Here is a 24,737-nt window from a genome sequence, read left to right as displayed (position 1 = left end):
TGCTTATTTTTGGGTCTGACTTGTCTATTGTGGAACAAACTAAGAATTCCTTAGTTCAAACTTTGACATGAAAGATCTAGGGGAGGCTGATGTGATATTAGGAATTAAAATCCTAAGAAACGGAGATGAGTTGGTCTTAACCCAATCTCATTACATTGGGAAATTTCTCAAGAAATATGGTCATTTTGATGACAAACCAGCACCTAGCCCTCTAGATCCTAGTGTGAAGTTAATGAAGAACACTGATAGAGCTCATAAATAACTTGAGTATTCCAGTGTTGTTGGCAGTCTTATGTATGCTATGCATTGCACAAGACCGGACACAGCCCAAGCAGTGGGAGTGCTATGTTGTTTCTTAAGTAACCCTAGAATTGAACATTGGAAAGCAATTTCAAGAGTTTTGGCTTACTTGAAAGGAACCATAAATTATGGTTTACACTTCCAGAGATATCCTGATGTATTAGAAGGATACAGTGATGCGAACTGGAACAATGTAGAATCCAAATCCAAATCTACTAGTGGATGGATATTTACATTGGGAGGTGTTGTTGTGTCTTGAAGTTACAAGAAGAAGACCTGCATTTTTGATTCAACAATGTTGTCATAATTGATTGCACTTACAGATGCATGTAAGGAGGCAGAATGGCTTAGAAATTTACTAGTAGAAATCCCATTATGGATGAAGCCAACTCCTTCTGTTATGATTAACTGTGACAATCAGGCTACGATCTATAAGGTCTCAAACAAGACTTATAATGGAAAGTCAAGACATGTTAGTCTTAGACATTAGATTGTCAGAAAATTACTCAAGAGGAGAGTAGTTGCAGTAAACTATATTGAATCGAAAAAGAACTTGGCAGATCCTTTCACAAAGTGTCTACCAAAGGATGTGCATTCAATAAAGTGTAAGGAGATGGGACTCATGTCTGTGAAAGAAGTTTGATCACCAATAACGGAAACCCAACTTATGTTATATTTTGAAAAAGATAAACTAAGTTCAATGTGGTACTAACAAGTTATTGCAGTGGTTATGGTACACTAAAACTAAAATTTCCCACTGTCCTTCTAGTGTAGTGATTCTGCATGATCTTAGGGATGGATGAAAATCCTTAATAAGTCTAACTTTTATCACAAGGTGTCTCGCAGAAACACCTTTGAGACTTACCTATATGCGTATTTGGAAATCAGGCCGTTTCCTATGAGAATAAGACCGTTCTCTGAAAAGGACTCATGAATCCAGAAGAAAGCACAGGGCCACTAATGTGCGAGCTACGGAACACACTACTTCCTGAAATCAATATGTGTGGAGGTTCCGGCTTTATCATAAGGGGTACTTGGTTCAAGATTAAATTCACCATAGGACCTCAATAAAGCTTTGAATATCTTAGACTAAGTGGAGGTTCAAACCCAAAAGGTACCTATCATTTATGTATTGGTTTCCACGATGATGCTTTGTCTCAACTTAGCTTGAACTACGTTGGCTTGATCCCATTCGGGTACGTAGGCAGTCACTTAGGTGATGCAGCCACTCCAGTTTTAAAACTTTTTATTCCTTATTTTGGTTTTTTGAAAATAAGGGGAGAATGTTGGATATTTTCAACAAACCCTTGAATTGTAGGCATTTAGGTTGTTCCTAGGGTTTCTATTGTCAGTTAGCAAACTGAACAGAAATCTCGTTTCACCAACGGACGCATTGAAGGAAGAGACGCGCCTGTTCACTCTGAAAAGATACCTGTAGAGATGAAGAGTCATCTCCAAAGGGTGTGATTTCCTCTTTAAATAGGAGACTTGTTTTCATTCAAAAACACATCTCAACTCTCTCTGTTTTCTTTCTTACAAGCATCATCAGAAACAAAACCAGTGTGTTCTTCGTTGGATCAAGGTCGTATAAGCTTTGAATCTAACACTGTTGTGGAGCTTCAAGTATCCTGACGGCGATATTCATTGACCTGTTTGTACTCGCCAATTCAATTGGGAAATGGTCGAATAATTGTCGAAAAGAATCTTTCATTAGAGCCTTGAACCCTACTACAACATTCTTTTCTTCACCCTGTTTTACCGTCAATTTTCCAACAGCAGAACCACTAGATTATACTTCAGCAGTTATGGCAGAAACGAGGGAATGCTAGTTGGGCTTCACCAAGCTTGTCTAATGAACATCACTGTATTCATGATCATCAAATCAGATTCACTGTCACTTGTATACTACCTCACCACCAAGGACCTATTTGCCTCGGAACATTGAACTTGAGAGCCTATATACTTTATTTTTCGTCTATTAGTGCCTCCTAATGCAGTCCAAACAAGGACATATGTCCACAATAGCACGTACGCTACTCTTCACATCATATTAATCATATTATGTAGGCTAAAGTTGTACGCATATGGTCAAGTTACATCTAGTATATTCAATTGGACCAACGAAATGTAGTTTAGACGAGGCACTATGGTGATCAACACAAACTGATAACCGTAGCGAGAATATGCACCCATGCCCATCTTTAATCATTCCGTTTTAGGAATAAATGAAAATATGTACCTTTTTTAGTAATTTTTTTTGTACAGCAGGAGAGTGAGATAGTAAATGAGTTAATGTTCTGTAAGTTTTCACGAGAGAGAAAATTACCATAAGTCGAATAATTTGGGACAACAAAATTGAGCCCTAGTTTTAGATTATTTTTGCTCAATCTGGTTTTTAGTAAAAAGTATGAGAGCGTGTAGTTTTTTTTATACTAAAGGATGGATTTATTGATTAACTGTTATAAAAGACATAGTCTTTCTCAATACATTTGGTGATATCAGGAGGAAAATTGGAATCATAACTAAAATTTAGTGCTTCAGGTCTAGTCTTTCTCAGGCCTGTCAATGGATGTCCAAAATCCGATATCCGAAACCGAATATCCGTAATACGTTACCGTTACCATCCGACATATCGGTAAACGGATATCCGTATCCGATAACCTATCGGATATTTTCCTCTTAAGGTAACGGTAGTGGAATTGGGTGTTTCTGTTAGGCTTATTTACGACATCCGATAATGTGTATACCCATTAATCCGTTTAGCCTTTAGTCCACCTATATTTTCATTCACAACGAGAGAAACTAAGAAAACACCCCTACCGATTTGGTACTCGTTCATGTATTCTTATCCTCATCTCCTCTGAATCTTATTCTTCTGCTTATTAGACATTAGTTTTTCTTAGATTCTTAGTAACCAACATCATCTCCTCATCTCTTTTCTATGGTTTCTCTTAAACTATATTTTCAGTTCAATTTTGATTTTGAAATTTAATTTAGGGTTTCAGAATTTATTTGTAAAATTAGAATTTGATGGAGAGTTAGTTTGATTTAGTGAAGAGTTTGGCTTAATTTTGGATACGAAAACACAGAATTTGAATTGTCATATTCATTTTGAATGAAGCAAGAAGAAAAAGTTGTTGTTGTTGATGTTCATATGGGTTACAGAGATTGATTGATGAATAAATGACGAGGTTGAGAAGAAATCAGGGATGGGTTTGTATCCAGTTTGATTTTACAGCAAGGAATTGAGTAAAGAAAAGACAATAAATTGGATGGATGAGTTTGTGTTGGAATCAAATCTGGATCCGTTTTTTAAGAGGGGATGGTTCTGCTATTGTGGTTGATTAGTAGCAAAGATGATTCAAATAGGTCCAGTGTTTGTTTCTCAGTAATTTGAGATATGGGTATGGCTCAGATTGTGAATTCAGTAGAAGACACGGCTATTGATCGAAACTGGGGAAGCCAAATTAGAGTTGGATAAGTTAACGAAACTTATTGGAAAAATATCGGTTATCCGGTATTTCCAACGTAACGGTAATGGAACTGAATTTCATATTTCCATAGGAACTTAAAAGATATCGGACATTCGCTAATTTTAATGGTAACGGCAGCGGCAGAGCCAATATCCATTACGTTAGCATCCATTGACAGCCCTAGTCTTTCTTGCAAGTGCATGAGCAACACTGTTACCTAGCCTATTGACTAACTTGCAAAACCAGAAATTATTACTGAAAAACTTGTTCTCGATTGCAGAAATTAAATGTTGATTAAACCAGTGCACTTGGGATTCTCCACTGTTAATAGAGTTCACCACATTCACACAGTCCATCTCAAAGATTACTTTCTTAAAATCACGCTCCACCATCCAATCTACTGCCATGACTAGAGATTTGCATTCAAAATGTTCAGCTCCCACATCTGGATCTACCTCTTCCTCTAATTGAAAGCCTTTAACTCCTACCTCATTTCCTGCATCATTACGCACAATTAATCAAACATTACCTTTCCTAGTTTCAGTCATGTGTATATGAAACATCTGTATTTATTTTAACATATCCTTCCTCTAGGGGAATCCATTCCTTGATGAGAATGCTGCATTGCATGTTAACATTATAAGAAGTAATAGCAGATACATTGTTGAAACAAATGTTGTATTGTAATGAGAGTATTGTTCCTATTAGGAACAATATCCTGAAGAATCAGATTACACCTGTCCTTCCATATATACCAGACAATGCACGTTATAACTTAATCACACAAATATCATTTCTGTAGCCATTCTGAAAATCTTCACCTGTAATAAACCAAGATATTACCCAAGACTAGAAAGAATTGAACTGTTAAGTAAGAGAAATAATATCAACATTTAAATAATTACATATGTCTCTAGCATAGTCACATTCAACCAGCAAATGATTAATGGTTTCAAGACTATGATTACACAATTTACAATGGGGCTCTATTTCAGGGATATAACTAGCAAGTATGACTCTAACAGGAACAATATTCTTTAAGCATTTCCAGAAAAAGAGTTGGACTCTATGAGGAACTTTATAGTGCCACAGTTATTTCCAAGCATCCTTAGGAGTGTTATCACCAGCAATAGAATTGTTATCATAATTAGCACAAAGAGTATTGTAAGCACTCTTAACAGTGACCCTTCCTGTCAGGATTCCAAATCAGATAATCTTCTCTAGTAAAAAGGAATAAGCATATTTAGGATAGAAGTTGAGGTATCTTGATTAAAGATAGAACAGGTAAGCGGTTCATTCCAAATTATAGTACCAGGTAGAAAAAGATCACAAACTAAAGTGTAACATAACAGGCTAGAAAGACCCATAATTGGGACAGGTGGACTATTGAATCCAATAATCCAATTATCAAGCCATATATTAATTTTTGTGCCGCACTGAACTATCCACATAGAGTATTGTTGCACAACCTCAATACCAGCATAAATACTTCTCCAAAGCCAAGAAGAATTATCTTTTAACTTATCTAGATGGAGCAAACTGCCATATTTACCATATTTAGCTCTAACAATTTTCATACAAAGGGAATTTTCATCATTACAAGCACTTCAAGCCAACTTATTTAACATAACAGTATTAAATTGTTCAAGGTATCTAAAACCCATACCTCCCAAATATTTAGGAATACTTAGTTTATTCCATCCTATCAAACAAATACCTCTATTACTACTATGTCCCCATCTGAAATGTGTTTGGGTAGCATCCATTTGATAAATCATAGTTTTAGGAATTCTAAAACAACCCTCTGATAAGTAGGCAAGGCATTTAAAACATTTTTAACGATGACAGTTCTAGCAGAATGATTCATAGTTTTTCCTTTCCAAGTCTTAAGTCTAGAACCAAAAGATTGAATCAGTATCCTAAAAGCTTTGGTCTTGTTTCTCCCTATCAACAAAGTAACACCCAAATAAGTATCAATGTCCTTCATTTCAGTCATTTTAAGTTTTCTAGCAAGAATGTCTCTAGAACTAGGACTAAGATTATGACTAAAGTAAACACTTGACTTATCTAAGTTGAGAATTTGACCAGAAACACTTCCAAAGTAATCAAGAGTATTCATAATACCAGCAATATTATGCATGTCAGCTTGTACAAAGATGAGAATATCATCAACAAACATTAGATGGGTAATACCAAGAGCATTCCTAGCTACTTTAACTCCTGAAATTTGATGATTAGTTTCAGCATTTAATAACAGCTTAGATAAAAATTTCATACATATAATGAAAAGATAAGGTGATAAGGGATCACCTCGTATGATGCCTCTAGATGGGTTAAAACCATGAGTAGGAGAACCATTTAAGAGAACAGAAATTTGAGTAGTAGAAATGCCCTGATTTATATAGCCACAGAATTTCTCATCAAATCCAAAACTTCTAAGAATTTCTATCAAAAAAAGGCCATTCTATTATATCAAAGGCTTTAGAAAGATCAAGTTTTAAAGCCATAGTACCTCTTTATCCTTCTTTATGCTTCATAGTGAATCATCTCATGATCTACAATAATGTTGTCATGTATATCTCTACCTGGAACAAAAGCATCTTCATAGGGAGAGATCATATGTTTAAGTGAGGTTTAATTCTATCATCCATTATCTTAGAGATAACTTTATAAATAGTGTTGCACAAGCCTATAGGTCTGAAATCAACAAGTTTAGTAGTTTAGGAATCAAACTAAGAAAAGTTTTATTGAAAGTTGTTGGCAAAAAACCAGTTTCAAAAAAACCTTGTACAACATTAGTAACATCTTGGCCTACAATATCCCAATTGTATTTATAAAAACCAGATTGGAATCCATCAGGTCCAAGTGATCCCCAATCATTCATATTCTTAATAGTTTGAAAGATTTCATCAGTAGAAGGGATTCTGTTGAGTTGAGAATTATCTTGAGAAGTAATAACAATAGGGATGATGTCAAAAGTTACATCAGTAAAACTAGGATTAGAAGTTTTACTTACCTGCTCAAAATGGATGACAAGCATACTTGCAATATCCTCATCATCATTATACCAAACACCATTACTGTCACATAAGCACTCAATATTTTTCCTAAACATTCTTCTGTTAGCTAAAGTGTGAAAATATTTGGTATTTTGATCTATATCAGTGATGAGAGTGTCCCCAGATTTTTGTTTATAAAAATCACCCTTAATGTTAAACCATTCCTCTAGCTTTCTAGTGAGAGTAACAATGTTATCATGCTGAGATATAGAATTTAGATCATTCTGGGCTACCTCAAGTTGAGTTTGTAAGTTATTGATATTTCTATCAATGTCACCAAACTCAATTTTATTCCAGTGAGAAAGTCTTTTCCTTGTACTATGTTGTTTAGTAATCAATTGAAATCCTGCAGAACCCGAAACATTAGTAGACCATGCTATCACTACACCAAATTTTGGGATTAGAAACAGAGTCAAACCGTTACGAATCGGGGTTGTAACGGCCCTCGCCTGTTTCAAAAGGGCGTATTACAATTTTCTCGCAACGGCAGTGGGGCCGTTACAAATTTTGTGTCGCAACGGGGTTCGTAACAGAGGTGAGCCTTTTCGAAATGCCACGTGGTAACAGCTGAGAGCCGTTACGACTTTTTTGTAACAACCCAGTCGAACACGTAGGAGCCGTTACTACGTGGCAGTTTAGTAACAGACACGAACCATTACGACTCAGAAAATTGAAACAGGTTTTAGCCGTTACGAACTTTTTTGTCACATGAAAAAATTACTGCCAGGTCAAGGCTAACTGGCAGTTCATTTTCCGCCGGAAATAAGCCGGAATTCTAAATGCAAAACCCTGCATACACATTTCAATACATTCATCATCCACACTCAACAATCTATTCATATCACATTCATATAAAAATATAATTGAAATTTTTGTAAGTACCAAATTTTACTGAAATTTCTCTAACTACCAAATTTTTTTTTTTTGTCAAGTATCAGATTTCTAAGGGAATACATGGAAGGTTCCACATTTCTAACGGAAAACAGAAACTTACTAACTGCTTACAAAACTTGAATAACTGCAACTTACAAATCTTGAAGATGCTTTGTTCTCCACCCTTTCTGATCAAATAGAGCATCATTCGACTAACCACAACTAAGTTATATATCCTTTGCAGGCTTGGTTTGTTGAAAGATTGGGCATCAAAAAACTCGATGTAGGCAGTAGGCAATCCTGCATAATACAACAGGTTGCATTATTATGACAAGTAAACTGGAAGAAATAATGTTCAAAATACGCAGCAAGTAAATGCAAACAAGCATAGGTGTAACAGCAGATAGAAAATTTACTAACCACTGGAAAAGGTTGGAAACAAGATTGTCATTCTAGCCCATCCACTTTGAGACCAGATACTAGAAGCTTCTCATAAAAATTATCGTCATCTGAGCCAGGCAACTCGCAAAGTCTGCAATTACAAAGTCAATTACAAATAAAATGCAGACAATGAGTGCTAAAACTACAGGACAATGAGTCAATAACATAAATATAGTAAATAATTGCACAGGACAATTCCAACATCTCTGAAGGTCGCTGCATACTTGTTAGATCTCATAATGTTTGCATCTGGCTTAAGAATATCATCGATACATACCTTGGAAAGATGTATAGGTATAGGATCTCCATGAAACTGATTAGATAAAGAACCAGTACATAGCTCACCAGTTGCACTTACTTCACCCTCGTAGTCCAGTAATGAACAAAGCGGAAAACCACGTACTCTTGATGAAGCTGGTGATTGAGTATTCCCAACAGGTGAACTTGTCGCAGCTGGTGATACAGTATTCCCAACAGGTGAACTTGTCGCAGCATGTGAACCTATTTTAGGTGAAGCAGAAACACCGCATGGAGTATGCGAGGCTACATCTCTTGAGGTGCTGGGCACGTTCGAGCCAACTGATAAATGCAATCCTGCAAAATGTAACACCAATTTGTTTTGTATCTTAGATTTTTAGATATACAATGATAATGATGCAATAAGAGAGACAGACAGTACGAGAGGAACAACATGAGAGAGAAAGACTTACGAGAACCATCCAATCCCACAGCCAAAACACGGAAGAGTTTTATCATACAATCCTAGAGGGTGGTCATCTGAATCTTTGATCAGGGTATATCTACCTTTTTCACGATCACTGAAATCGCCAGCATCTGCTGCATCCAATATGATAGACATTGCTCAGAAATATAATATACACTTTTATGAAAGTATCAATGCCTATAGAGTGATAGCACTATAAGATTAGTTGTCATGCAAACAAGTATAAAAACATTAAGGTAATACTTGGTTGTTGCTCCAAGTCCAGATCAGTTTTCTATTCTAAAGCCGGTAATGTTTTGAACTGTCCACACTTCTAACAGACACGGCGCATGGAACATAGACAACCTTAATTAAAAACACATATTGAAATGATCTATGATCATCCAAAAGTTTGTTTTCAAGAAAGCAACGTGGTCAGAACTAAGGGATTCGCACTGCCCAAACTCGGATGAAGGGGATGAAAACAAACACAGATACAACAACATACCTTTTGACACTGTATATCTAGCAGATGGTCTCAGAAGCTCCAAAACTTCTGAGGATATAAAACAACAAGATAGTATGTAAACATCTATTAAGTGAAGCTAATGATGTCCATCAAAGAAAATCAACGCACGCAAATGCAGCCATGTATATGGAGTAAGACCTGCACAATGCAGTTTGATTATAACTCACTTCACTTTCAATCTCTAACGCTCTTGTAAACAGCACGAGGGTCTAGGGTTCGGGGTGTATAAAATAATCACCCTTGATTCAGATTAAACACCCAATAGCTCTTTAGAAAGATAGCAAACTCCTCTATAATTTTCGTTAAGACAACATGTACTAAGTCAAGCTCTAGCATACCTATAAAGACCATAAAGATGCCTACTCACTGGAGTTACGAGTAAATTCCAGATTTCATGATAGACTCTAAAATCAAACAAAAATCTCTATAGATTGGTAATTCAATGTGCTGTAAACCCTACATGAGAAACTAAGGCCAAAACAAGTTGTAAGTTGTCATACTTCTTGAAAACAAAACTTCCAAAGTGCAGGACAGTTGATACACAAGCTGGCACACTTCAAATTAAATAATCTTAACTGCGAAATCGAATATCGTGCTGGAATTCTTGTTCAAAAGAGACATATATGAGACAAAATCTAGATTAAGAGACATATATGACAAAATCTCTGAAAAGCATAAACGTAATTTTGTAAAAGAGACATTAATGGTTGCAAAAGAGTAATATAAATTCCCACATCAACTCCAGCTACTCAAACCTCAGTCTTCGTAGTCCGCCAACTGAAATCCAGGGACACCTAATCATACAAGACAACCTGCACAGTGCAGTTTGATTAAAACTTGCTTCATCTTCTACTTCTAACATTCTTGAAAACAACACGAGGGTCTAAGTTTCAGGGTGCATAAAACATTCATCGTTGACACAAAATAAATACCCAAAAGTTCTTAAGAAATATAACAGTCTCCTCTACAATTTTCGTTAAAGTGCCATGAAATAAAACGATCTCTAACCTATCTATAAATGTTCATAAAGATGTCTACTCACCGCATGTACAAGAAAATTTCCAGATATGATATTAAACACTAAAATCATCATAATTTAATCAACTCAACTCCAATTCAAGCAAGATCATCCTCTGCAGATTAGTAGTTTCTAATTCAAGTTGTAAGTTGTCAAAATATTTGAGAAAAAGAACTGCCAAGAGTGCCAGATAGTTGCTATACAAGCTGGTACTTTTCAAAATTGCATAGTTTTAACTGCAATATCAATTGTCGTGTTGGACTTCTTGTTCAAATGATGTGCTAACACTTATCAGTAGAATCTTAGGCTAGTTTAAGATGTATAATGTCAAGATTTCTGGAAAAAAAAAATAGAATTGGCCAAGAGTATTGAACAAAAGATACTGTAATAGGTATGTCTTACATTAGTATCTCATAACAGTACACTTAATAACCCAATTGGTTCATCTTTCAAAGAACTGAATTTCACGAGAAGAACCTTATAACAGTTCATTCCTTAAAGTGCCCTAGCATCGTGTCGAAATGTCACCTGACACAGTTCATTATCTGAAGTATTGCTGCGAATTTCAGTTCAATCAATTATCATATCAATCTAAAAATTACAGTATCATGTGGTATCACAACAAATTTAATTCCAACCCCTAGCATAGTTCCATTCGAACCAGCAGCAAGAAATTATAAAAAAAAACTTCAAAAGAAATCTAAGATTCTTGGTGTTCAACCATTTCTAAGGATTCTCTAATCACATCAATACTTAGATTTCAATTTTTATCATGATTCAGAGTCAGGCAGATATGAAATCAAATTCTACAGAAACCCTAAAATCTCAATACTTGATCAAACAACAAAATTGATGACGCTTTAGGGACATAATCGTTGAGCAAGTTATATAATTTTCAACTGTTTGAAAATATGAATAATCAAGGTTGAATCTTACTTCCAATCTTCAATCAGTAAGAACATAAGAAACCTATTTCTCTCACCCTTAAACTCCCTCAATCACTTAGGTTCATAGAAATGAAGCCCTAAAAAACAGATCGATTAAAAAAAAAACCTAAAAATAGAAAAACTTGTAACGATTAACACTTACACAGATCGATGATTGAAAGGTATTGAGAAGATTAAAGAGATTTTTGTGATGTTTCTCGGCTAATACGATCGATGATTGAAAGTTATCTAAACCCTAGTTTTATCGCCTGAACATACGCAGACCAGAAGAGAGAAAAAAGTTAGATGAAAGTGAAACTCGATTTCTGTCCACTACTAGCTTATCCATGGAATTCACCCATGTGAATGGCACACTCGTGGGAGGAAATATCCTCTCGTATAACCAAGCGTGGGTGCAAATATAATGCAAGGCGTGTGAGTCGCACACGCACATACTCAAGGTGTGACGACCCAAGTGTGACCAAGCGTGTGAGTTGCACGCCTGTAATAAAATTCGTAACGGCTTGGACTTCTTACGAATTTTTAAAAATTTTGTAACGGCCAATTCTAACGGGAAATTTGTAACGGCTTCGCAGCCTATACGAATTCCTGTTACTAATCCAGGAATTTGGTGTAGTGTATAGATAATTGAGTTTTAAAAGCAGAGTGTTTCATCCACATGGCAAAGAATTTGAAAGGCCTCCAGGTATTACTTCTAAGAATTTGTGAAATTAATAAAATAATCAGAGCCAGCCTGAACTAAGTGCATAATCTTAGCTTGGGGGAAAGAGTTACACCAGTAGCTGTTACCTATGACCATATCAATTCTAGACTTTCTACTTCCAGTTTCAGAACTGTTACTGGTCCAAGTGTAATGCTTACCACTATAACCAATATCCATGAGACCACAGATATTTATTTTGTCTTGAATATACCTATCTTCAACAGAATAGTTCATAGTTTCAGATAAATCATGCATGTGGAAATTCAAATCACCTATTACTAACCAAGGTTGCAGGATGTTTTCACTAATTCTTAACAGAAAATCCCGTTGTTCTTTTTTCTTATCAAAGTATGTGGAACCATATATAAAAGTAATAAGAACATCCGGTTTACTATGATCTATTTTGGTGACTACATGCATCATACTATTGGAGACATCCTGAACTTCACAATGGACTCCATCTTTCCACATTAGAATTAGACCACCAGCCAGGCCTACCCTATCCATATGAACATAGTTACAGTAACTTAAAGAATTTGATATAGAGATCGTCTTATCACTATCAACTTTTGTTTCTGAAAGAAACAAAAATTCAGGAGACTGTTTCCTAACAATACCAAAAAGTTGGTCTCGGGTGAACTTTTTTGCTAAATCTTGGACATTCCAAGCTAAGACTTTCATATTTGCAGAAAGATTGTGAGAGGAAGAAAAAAAAAACTTAGAGTGCAAAACAAAGGGTAAAGTTTTAATTACCAAATTAGCAATAGCCTCAGTCATTTCATGTGAGTACTCTCTTGCAGGTGGTTCACCTTTTTCAGCCAAGTCATGCTCCATCCCATCAAAATGTTCTAATATATCAGTTTATCCAGTAATTTGACCAATAATGTTTGTGTAATATCATATGCCTGTAACATAGGGATGAGAGTAATTCTGGTACCAGCATCTTCTTCTTGATCTTCACTTCTTGACCTCTTACCTCTCCTTTCTTCTTCTTGTTTTTCAGCCTTTTCTTGTTCTTGTAGTTGCCTCTGACTTGCTTCACAAACCCTTTGCAGCAACAGATCTAGGTCTTCAGTTATTTCAACTCCATAAGCTTTTACAAGATTATGACGATAAGTAACATATTATTCATTTGTATATTTCCGAATTTCTAAATCCAAAGAAGTATTCTCACATTCCTCATCATCATGATCTATAGTAAAACAGTCTTTGCATAACATATATGGTTGTTTTTCCCAGTGATAACGAACCCATGTAACACCACCAGATAATGTATTCCACCATCCACCTCTATGCATATGCTTTTTAAGATCTATTTTGACTCTTGCAGTGATCATTGAGCCATAAAAAGGACGACAGTTTTATGGTTTTTGGAATCTAGGATCATTTTATTTTTGTGTTTTTCCATTGTGACAGTTTTCTGGTTATTGGACTTTGTTGATTCCACAAGTTTTATACTTGTGACGTGAATAATAATCTAGGATGCACTTCAGGGTTGCATAAGTATGGATTTTGAGGATAGCTAGACTTCTATCAAATTGTTATCGATTTCTATCACCTTGACCATACATTTGATTTTGATCATACGTTTCGATCGTAATTAGGAAATCAATTTTATAGGCTTAATCTGCGGGAGGCATATTTGGTTGAAAGTCTCCAATAGAGTTGAAACAACTCTTAGTTGGTGTGACGTCATCTAAGGGAATCAATTGTGCGGAGTCATGCTGGGATTCAAGAGGCGTAAGCAGCGACTGTACCTTAATCGTTGAAATACATTTAGGTCTCAACTACATTCCAGTCTGAAGTTCATTGGTAGTAGGATAGTGTATGTAGAGGATTAATACAGTTTGGTGTTCAGTATGGACTAGGTCCCGGGTTTTTATGCATTTTTGGTTTCCTCGTTAACAAAACTTCTGGTTTCTGTGTTTTTTTTTTTCCGCATTATATTGTTTATCTTTATAATTGAAATATCACAGGTTGTGTGTTGATCAATCATAGTAGAGACATCCGATCTAGTTTGTTGGATACGAGTAGATTGATTCTGGATATTGGTCATTAGTACCATCCAAGTAATCTCTTTGTGATTAGGTTCACAGACTTGTTTCTGTAAACGTTCTAATTGCAAGAGATAAAGATATGACTCTTAATATTATTCCTTGATTGAGTTTCACTCTCGAGGTTGTATTGAGTTTGTCCATACATATTTCCTAAGAAAAAAGTGGTTGTGTATTTTGGTACCCCGCGTTTTCAATTGTAACTGCAGGAAATCCTACAGTACACCCAAATGATGATTTCCAACTATAAATCAATATGATAAACCTAACACTATATAGAGACTGTATACTAAGAACTCAATCCATAACCAATATAAACTCATAATTCTACGAATATGATGAGGATATTAAAAAATAAGATTAATACAAACCCCAACTTAGAATTTACAACTTTTTCTCCAAGATAACACTTAAACTATAAAATAACTCAATCTTCTTTACATTGTTATCTTTCCCTTTATATAGGAATTTACATAATGGATGACATCTCATATACATAAAAGATCACAACTAATAGAGCCTTTTACTTTGCCTACAATTTCGGTTATGTTTATGTGATGATGTCTTCTTTTCATCCCATTTGTACTTATAAGTCAGACTTCTCCTCGCTAACACTGTTCATACTTTTCACGTGAACCCTGTCCTTCTTGTTGAGTAGTGAATATTCAGTTAACATTATTCTTCGTAGATTCCTAGGCTCCTTGCACCTTAATCCATCTTCACGCTATTTATTGGCCTCACTGATGAATTTGTCGCTTTCATCATCTAAATGACGTCATTGGTTATCTCAATAGTGACCAACTTCCTTTCTAATTGTATCCGTCGATCCTTTACACGTATTTCATCCTTAAATTTTAGATAACCGCTCGGGCTACACTTCTATACTCGTAACGAAGCTTTCTCAAGGATATTCGTGTTCTTAAATCATTCCACGTGGCGAAGTGATATTCGATATCCACATTTTTCCTCTTCTCGCATCATTCTGGCGAAAGAAGTATAGAAAAAGAACCATAATATTTCTCGCTCTTCGCCATGACTTTTGATATTCCCAATAATCACTGACACAACTCCGTAATTCTCGTGCAACCGCCTCCACGTGTTGTAATTATTTCTTTTCTTTTTTTTGACTGACACGTCTTTATTTCTTTTTTCCTTTTTGACTTATAACCTCCTCAATCAGTTACCCGTCCGTACAAATATCTCTGGAGAGAGATTAATTACATTTCATTAATCTTCTCTATTTTGTATCTTTTCATCTTCTTCATCTCTCTGCAACTCCATCTCCTCTAAAATTCTGCTAAATCTTAGACTCATCTCTCATGTCAAATCATAGGAACATTTCCCATGTTATCGACCCATCATCAAGGTAAGTTTGTTTTTCCTGAATTAATTAGGTTTTACTAATTTTCACATGTTAAATCACCATTTATTCCTACCGTTGTTCTTGAGTTATTTTCCTACTGTTGTTGTTCTTGATATTCCTATACAATGATTTTTTCAGCCCGATGCCGCGGAAAATACCCCAAAAATCCTTAGCAGAATTTACTGAGGAGTTGAAACAGAAAGGGTTCACACTTTCCATTTTTGTTTGTTTTTCATCGCAAATCGCCCTTAATTATAGATAGCTCACAAAGGAAGAGTAGAATCCAAACAGAGTCATCATCTCGCTAGGATAACTGCGAGTTGGCCTACCAATTCATATATACGATCCAAGTAATACTTTGTTCTATGAACTTTCAAGGGAAAAACATTTTTTAAATAACACAGCATCCCTAGACTCCATATACACCAATTTCAGAAATTCCAGAACCCACAACCATAAACCTATATAAATTAGTATGCTTAGGATACCTATGAAGACACCGTCAATATTTTTGGATCCTATCTTGGTTCTCTCAAGAGGAGTAATGCCAACCTTAGTCAAACACCCTCACATTATAAAGTATGGATAAGAAGGTTGTATACCTTTCCATAATCCCTATGGAATTCTATCTGATCCTTTAAAGGATACTCTACTCAGGATATGGCAAGATGAGAGGATGACCTCCCCCCAAAAGTTCGTAGGTAATCCTGAATTAATCAACATATCATTCATCATCTCCTTAAGGGTATGGTTCCTACGTTCATTTACACCATTAAACGGAGGTGAATAAGGAGGTGTAACCTAGTATATTACGTCATATTATATGCAAAATTCCCCTATAAGAATTTTATATTTACCATCTCGGTCAGACCTAACACTTTTGGTGGCATTCAGTTGGTTTTAAACCTCTAGTTTATACATCTTAGGCTTCTAAGGTGTCTCCTTACCCCCTAAGCAATTATATACAAGAGTACCTTGTACAACCATCTATAAAAATCACAAACCATTTCTTACCACCTCTAGTTTGAATCGATTTCATGACAACTAGGTCTGAATTAATTAATTCTTAGGGTTTAGAATTTCTCTGAACATTTTTGCTAAAAGGTTTTCTAGCATACTTTGATTTTATGCATATTTCACATTTGTGTTCATTTTTCAAACTAAATTGTATGCAGCCTACACTAGCTAGTTTATGCATTGACTTATCATTTACATGTCCAAGTCTACCATGCCAAACATTTAAAGACAAACAAACATAAGCATAAGAATAAACATTGTTCATTACAGCAGCGTTTACATTAAGCTTATACAAACCCTTGGTCTTATAACCCTGACCTGCATAATCCTTACTTTTAGTGACAACAACTTTGCCAGACTCAATTACAGTTTTGAAATCCTTATCATCTAAAACACCACAAGAAGAAAGATTTTTGTAGATATACGAAACATGAAGAACTTCATTTAGTGTGAGAGTCTCTCCAGAAGTGATCTTCAGCCCAACTTTTCTTATTCCTGCAACCTCTGATGCAGTTGAGTTGCTCACGTAGAGTTTGTCGCCTTCCCATACCTTCTGATAAAAGGCAAAGATATTTCTTCTTCCATAGACATGTTTGGTGGCTCCAGAGTCTAACCACTAATCTCTCACATTGGTTACAAGATTAACTTCAGATACCGTACCAGAAAATGCGTCCTTGTTGTTTTCAACCAAATCAATATTATTTTTCTTTCTTTTATTAAGGTCCTTACGATTTCTTCAGTGTATTCCCATATGGCTAGGATTTCCACACACATAACAATGATCTTAATATTATTAATGTCATATTTGGGTTTCTGAAATGTACCTTTCTTGTGAGGATCACGCTTAGGGTTACCTTTTCCAGCATTGGAAGACTTGTGTTCATATATATGAGCCTGTTCGACATGTCCCTTTGCAGAAGATACATCTTTGTCCTTGGTGCACAACATTTCTTCCAATTGAATCTTCTTACCCATATCAAACATACCGACCTCACCACGCTTAGGGTTACCTTTTCCAGCATTGGAAGACTTGTGTTCAGATATATGAGCCTGTTAGAGCATTGCTCGGTCGAACTCGCATGTATTGTTATCTCAAGCATGTTTGTCAATGTTAGTGATCAAAACTATAAGTCTTGATTTCTAGTCTATTATAGCTAAGTCTCGGACTAGGATAGAAAGTGTAGTTGAGCTCAAGGACTTCATGGCGATTCATCATACAAGTAGAAGAACTACTCAAGGCCGGTGGAACTTCTCGACAAAAACGTATGTGAAGACTTGAACTTATCTATCAATCAAAAGTATATCTACTTTATCTCCTACTCTTTGAGACAAGAAGTCGTATGCTATATATATATAGACTTTGATTATACACATTTGGTATTTCGAGCCGAGTATATCTCGCCTATATCTCGAAATATGAGTTGGTAAGCTTTTCTCTTTAACCAAGTTTATCTTTACCATGTGACGAAAGTCATAATATGTTTCAATCATCTTGAAAATTGCTTTGGCGAGAAATGGTGTAACAACTATATAACGTCCTCTAAGAATGTTTCAATGATTGAAATGAGAGTTTAGATTACAAAACCAATGGTGGACATAAGCGTTGTTGTGGAAACACATTTATGTATAAGTCCTATTCCTTGAACCAAAGTTTGCGAACTTTGTTGATCAAGAGAACCGGAAGAATGGCGTGAACCAAGTCCGCGAACTGCCGAAGTTCTCAAACCCGAGAATTTCTGCTGGAGTTTGTAAACTCTGCCCGGCAACTTAAGTCCGCGAACCTAGTCTGCGAACTTGAGATGGTTATATATCTGAAGATGATTTCTGAACTTAAACTTAAAAAGACTAAGGAATGTAGTTTGCAAACTGTGGCTATAAAAGTTCATGAACCGATTCAAGTGAATCAAATCATCTTTGCTTCAATTGTGTCTTGTGTAGTACATGAGATATCCTTGCAATTGAACAGCTCTCTAACTAGTTCATTTGCAGCAATTTGAACTAGTTATGGTGAAGAAGAACGTGGTTGATATGAAATGCTCATATGTCTAACCTTTTGGTTAACTATTGTTGAACCAACAAGTACATATGTTTGGGTACGGTTAACAAACCTAGAAGCGTGCATTGTTAAGTGTATGTAACAAGATAAGTTTTCGATCTAACGGTTGAGAAATATTAGCTTGAATCTAAATAATGTTTTCATCTAACGGTGGATATTGATTGCTTTGTTACCAAGGTAACTTAATTGCAAACCCTGATTTGAAAGACTATATAAGGGAAACTCTAGTATCTATGCAAAACTAATCCCCACACCTTATGTATGATACTAGTTTGCATACTAGAGTCGGTTCTCCTTTAACCTTTGGTTTTCTTGTTCTAAAACCAGGTTAACGACTTAAAGACTTCATTGGGATTGTGAAGCCAGATCGATACTACTTTTATCGTAGTTGTGTGATCTGATCTTGCATCTTCTATCGTACGAGTACAATCAGATTGATTGGATTGAGATTGATATCTCTGATAGGCAAGATATAAAAAGTAATCACAAACATCTTCGTCTCATTGTTTGTGATTCCGCAACAACTTGTTTCGCTACCATACGATTAAGATTGTTGTGAGGTGATTGATAACTCTAGGCTGTTCTTCGGGAATATAAGACCGGATTATCAGTTGGTTCCTGTTCACCTTGATTATTATCAAAAGACGGAACAAAACCTTTTAGGGTTTATCAGTGGGAGACAGATTGATCCTTTGATAGATTTTTCTGTGTGAGACAGTTTTTTTTATTGTCAAAGCCTGCGATTTTGTGTCGTAGCAACTCTTAGTTGTGCATGAGATCAGCTAAGGGAATCAAGTGCGCAGTATCTTACTGGGATCAGAGGCGTAGGGAGTACAACTGTACCTTGGATCAGTAGGAGACTGATTGGGGTTCAACTACATTCTAGTCCGAAGTTAGCTTGGAGTAGGCTAGTGTCTGTAGCGGTTTAATACAGTGTGTGTCTGTGTAGCTCCCGGCTTAATCTGGACTAGCTCCCGGGGGTTTTCTGCATTTGCGGTTTCCTCGTTAACAAAATTTATGGTGTCTGTGTTATTTCAATTTCCGCATTATATTGTTTTATCTTTATAATTTAAATAATACAGGTTGTGCGTTAGATCATCAATTAGAGTAATCCAACCTTTGGTTGTTGATTATCATTGATTGATCCTTGGATATTGGTCTTTGGTACCATCCAAGTTATTCCTTGTATTTGATTAGAACTCGCAATTCTTGCTTGAGTAAATCAAATCAAGAAGAGAGATATAAACTCGTTGATACACTTTTAATTGATTGAGTCTTGTTGATTCTCTTAAAAGTATATTCGAGTTTGTCCATACAGATTGCTAAGCGAAATATTGGGTGGTGTTGTTAGACCCCCGCTTTTTCAGAGCCTGTTCGACATGTCCATTTGTAGAAGATACATTTTTGTCCTTGGTGCACAATATTTCTTCCACTTTAATATTCTTACCCAATTCAAACATACTGACCTCGCCAGTTTCATGCCTCAATATTCGTTTGTACTCTGACCAGGAAGACGATAACTTCTCATCACAAAAGACACTTGAAACGTCTCATCAATAACCATACCATCATTAGTAATTTCATAGAATAACCTAAAAATTCAAGGAATTGATTAACCACAGATTTGTCATTACACATTTTGTATTCCATGAACCTAGCTGCCAAAAATTTATTGCTTCCAGCAGTTTCAGCTTGGTACTTTGCTTCTAATGCAGCCTATAAATCATAAGCAGTAAAGTTCTCTTTTGCATTGTAAAAATCATACAACGCATCTTCTAAGCAATTCAGAAAATGATTTTTCGCCATGTAATTCTGTCTTACCCAATCATCCAAATCAATTTCACGTCCCATATCATTCAAACCCTCATCAAAAGGAGTCGAGACATAGCGATCCAACTCATGATAACTTAGAAAAGAATAACATCTTCGATATCCATCTTTTGAAATCCTTCCCATTAAATTTTTCTGGTCTTTCAACATCATTCTTTCCCATTGTCGTAGAAAAATAAATATCGTGTTAAGATTGTTGGAACTACAACAATAAAATACTTGAAAGTTGATGTTAAACAAATTTCTGAAAACATAAAATATAACACTCAAATGAAAACAAAAAACACAGGACAAAGTCACGTGTTCAACACGTTGTGCTTAGCACGACAATTCACCGGTACGCCTCAATGATGAGTGATGTTGATCCCATGTGGTGAAGTTGTATCCAAGATAAAACTGCATGTTACAAGTACTATAAGCATTACAGTATTTGCCACGAACTCAACAACAAGAGCACAAAAAGTAAAAACCACACAGAGGGAGAGAGACGAAGAGAAAAGGAATAGTAGCCTCTTCTGGATACAAATTGAAATGAAGAATTTGAGTCTCTTTTATAGGCAAAAATAAAGGTGAAATCAATGCACAATTAATGTGTAAAATTATACTGCATTATTGTCGATGTGAAATAGTAAAAACTGACAAGAAATAATGTTTTCAGTTGTACACATAAAAACGTTATAAAATATTTTTGGCAACAAAGTGTAAAATTACATTGCATTAATGTTGATGTGAAATAATAAAAAACGACAAGAAATAATGTTTTCAGTTATACAATAAAAGCGTTATAAAATATTTTTGGCAAGTAAATAAATTGGCAACACCGCTCGAATGTGAATTAAGAAATGTGTTTGCATCAACTAACTCATTGCCTAAGTCCTCTCCTTCACACAAACACAAAAATATGTATGACCCAAGGACCATTTTAAGATCCAAAAATCCTAGTAATTTGAAGATACAACATCTTTAATTTACCATATGTGGGACTAAAGGTTTCATTTACAAATACTGGAAATGAGCTAGTATCCTTAGTGACCATTTGATTATAAGCTCCATTCCTACCAAGACCATAAACAAATATCAATCAATACTCATTTTATCTAACATATTTCACTCACCCTCCTGTAATTCATAGTTTAATAATTGATGCACATGTTTTAAAAGAAAATACGAGTCAATTGAGGACAAAACAAACTGCCTATTTTTTCATTCATCGATGAGGAGTAAATAAAATTGCATATAAAATTATTTGTTCTACTTTGGTTCAAGGAGTAATGCATGATTTGTAGATACGAGCGGGAAACGAAATTTAGAAAATGTTCCGCTCAATGGGACAAAAAAAGAGTATAAATTTAAAGATGTGGTTAACAAATAAAATTATTGTTTAAGGGAGATATCTCTGGACTTGAATCTTTGTTATCAAGAACATTTGATTTTTACTCTAGATGCAATTTCGTCTATAGTTTAGATAGTTTATCGTAGGATAATGCTTTTTGGTATTCTTTTCACTAAAGTAAGAATATCTAATAAGGTATCCATATTCGATATCTGTTATCCGAAATTTCGGATAATATCTTAACGATTCAAATGAACTCGGACGATATCGAATATCCAGTTATCCATCGACAGTCCTAAATTAGAGGACTAGAATGAGGTATCAGATGTAATTCTTTTTAAAGGGTGTAGCCCAATTTTAAGGGGTGCAACGTCCATATAAAGCACAAACCAATAGTCACCACAGGATCTATTGCATTAATAGCCCCTCATGAAATTTGTCAACCCCTTTTAGCAGTCCTACAATATTGTCTGTACACATAGTTGAACTCAATCCCAGTTAAAGAGAGATCGCCAAATAAAAGTACCACGGGGTGCACCCTCACTCCAAACACAACACATTACGGACAACTCAAACTGCACGCTTTGAAATCAAGGAAAATGAAAACTCACGGCTGGCGAGTAGAGTATAATAGGGTCATCAGATAAAACAGATCCCTGCTAATATGAGATGACAAAACCCTGTAGTCCCATTGTTTTGATATATAAACTGTAAGCATTGTTATAGTCAAATGACAAGGTAAAAAGAAGGTTTACGGCAGTCAAAATTGGTCTACCCGAAAACGCAAGGTTCCCTTGAGGAAGTCAGTGACCAAACCACGGTTTGCGAGCATCTCTCCGTTAATACTCGAATAAGAAACCATCACGGTTGAAATGCCTTTCCTGATGGCGTCAACATAAGCAGGCATGTGAATTCAAGTAATTCATGCTAGCTAACAACTCAAGAATTATTGTTCATTTTTTTTCCTTGATTTTTCTTGACATTTTCTTAGACTCTGTTCTTGGATATATCTCCTGTATTAGCAACTGAACACGGACCTTAGACTAAGTCCTATGAGCTAGATTCAGCTGCTAGATTAGCATAAAAGTGTTGCAGTTCAAAAAAAAAGTGTGGTCTATTTGTTAACATTAGTTATCTCTCCTAGCATGTGCTCGCAGGTGAAGTAGCAGCGAGATTGAAGCGCTGAATGGTTCAGCGCCACAAAAGTCAACTTTACGTTGAATGGTTCGGCGTTCACAAAAGCTGAAATTAGTTGCGGTGAACCAAACATCCCTGCGTCGTAGTCCCAGCTGACTTGGGATGCTAATCTAGCTGCTAAATTAGCACTGCCATAGGCTTAGAAAATAATCCTGGCTGACGTGTACTGCTAATCTAGCTGCTAGATTAGCACCCGTAGGATTAAGCCTTATACCATCTGATGTGAAACCACTCATCTACCACCGGCGTCATCTGTTTAATGAGGCACATGCATGCATGGTGGATAAATATTTTGTAGGCCACAATGCTAGATGAATAAATAGAGGATACTACTCACTAGTGTGCCCTGGAAGATCTAAAAAACACTTTCATGGCCGCCTATATTCTCCCGGTGCTCATGATACTAGAAAATTGCTTTCAGGCTGAAGGATTTTCGGATTTTCGGCACCACCAACATCATCGCCGGCGCCATCCGGAGCTTGTAATAATTGTCAGACGATTGCACGCCAATATGGAGCTGATGGTGGTAATGTTGATGGTGGTGGTGGTAATTAATGGCGTGGGAGATATATATGGTGGCTGCAATGAAGATTATTGTGGCTGATTTGATTTTGAGATCTAAAATTTTTAAAAAATATATAGAAACTATCAGGGATAAATCGAAACCAATTATAGTGGTAGATCTGCAGCTAATAGCAGAGGACGTGGTGGTGACGATGGCGGCGACGGAGCTGGTGGTGGTAGTTGCAGAAGCTTCGGTGGTGATGGAGGTGATGTTCTAGGAATAGAAGGAGAAAAAAGTTTGGATCTGAAAATAAAAAAGATTTTTTCTTTAAAACCGTATTTAAAAAGTAAAGGTTGATATGGAAACAAAATAAAAAGAGGAATGGTTAATATGGAAACAAAATTAATTTTAATGGACCTCTGATGGGCTTAGAGATGGAGAGGGGTATTTGGTATTTTTATGTGAGAACTACCACCACACCCATTTTTTGTTTTTGTTCCACTATGAAACCCACGTACTGGAAACTTTAGGCACGCCCCTATTTTTAAAGAAAAAATTATTCCTAAACCCATATTTTCTAAAAATTCTGCTTTTCAATTTTTCGTATCCCTTAAGTGTAAATCTGGTTTCTCTTTTAATCAATGAAGAAATTATAATCTTTCTGGTTCATGGAGTTTATTTGTCAGCTAAAATTATATTTTTATGTCAAACCACGAATACGAGGGTTGGAGGCGAGATCTCGTAAGGTCTGGGCAAGGTGTAAATCTGATGTTGATTCAATTAAGGGATCCCGATGGTTGCTGTCAAATTTGTTGAAGTGAATTCAAGAAGGACAAGAAGGATAGGTATTTGGCGGACATGGATATGAAGACGAACGAGAATTAGAAATTGGGTATCAATCCAATTTGGATTTGGTTAAGAACTGATGTGTTGCCATTGATTTGATGATCAAAGATAGTGATGCTGAGAATTAGAAGAGTTGGTTCTAGTGGCGGTGTTTGAAGAAATTGTGAAGAAAAAAATTAAAGTTCCTATCGATGATTACGGATTTTAGAACCGGAAGAAGATAGAAAAATCTATTAGATTTGTTTGAACCTGAATTAGCATAAGAAGACAGCGAAGGAGATTATGAAATAGTATGGACTCTCAGATGCAGAAATTTCTAAGTTCCCAGATCCATCTCACCGGCTCATCTACTTCCCTCCTGTTTCTAAGAAAGATTTGTCTTGGGTTGCGATTCGCGGCGATCCTCCATGACAACATATATTATGTGATTCATTTGTCAGATGGCAGATTGGGAAATTGAAGGAGATGGAGAAAATTGTGAAGGTTTGAG

At 35.8% G+C, this 24,737-nt stretch overlaps 1 long non-coding RNA gene across 2 annotated transcripts; it reads right to left on the bottom strand.

Moving 5' to 3' along the window:
• Positions 1–7,695: 7,695 nt before the first annotated feature.
• LOC113353420 lies at positions 7,696–11,618 on the bottom strand. 2 transcript variants are annotated; one of them, XR_003361278.1, is made up of 6 exons: positions 11,486–11,618; positions 9,358–10,190; positions 8,857–8,980; positions 8,424–8,740; positions 8,126–8,237; positions 7,696–8,005 (listed from the first exon to the last, which is right to left on the bottom strand). It is a non-coding gene; the product is annotated as an uncharacterized LOC113353420 (long non-coding RNA). The 2 variants fall into 2 exon arrangements; XR_003361277.1 differs by having other exon boundaries at positions 7,732–8,005; positions 8,126–8,740.
• Positions 11,619–24,737: the final 13,119 nt, after the last annotated feature.

The sequence above is a fragment of the Papaver somniferum genome, chromosome 2, assembly GCF_003573695.1.
Source record: "Papaver somniferum cultivar HN1 chromosome 2, ASM357369v1, whole genome shotgun sequence".
In the NCBI taxonomy this organism is placed as follows: Eukaryota; Viridiplantae; Streptophyta; class Magnoliopsida; order Ranunculales; family Papaveraceae; genus Papaver; species Papaver somniferum.
This window is presented reverse-complemented; position numbering and strand designations above follow the sequence as displayed.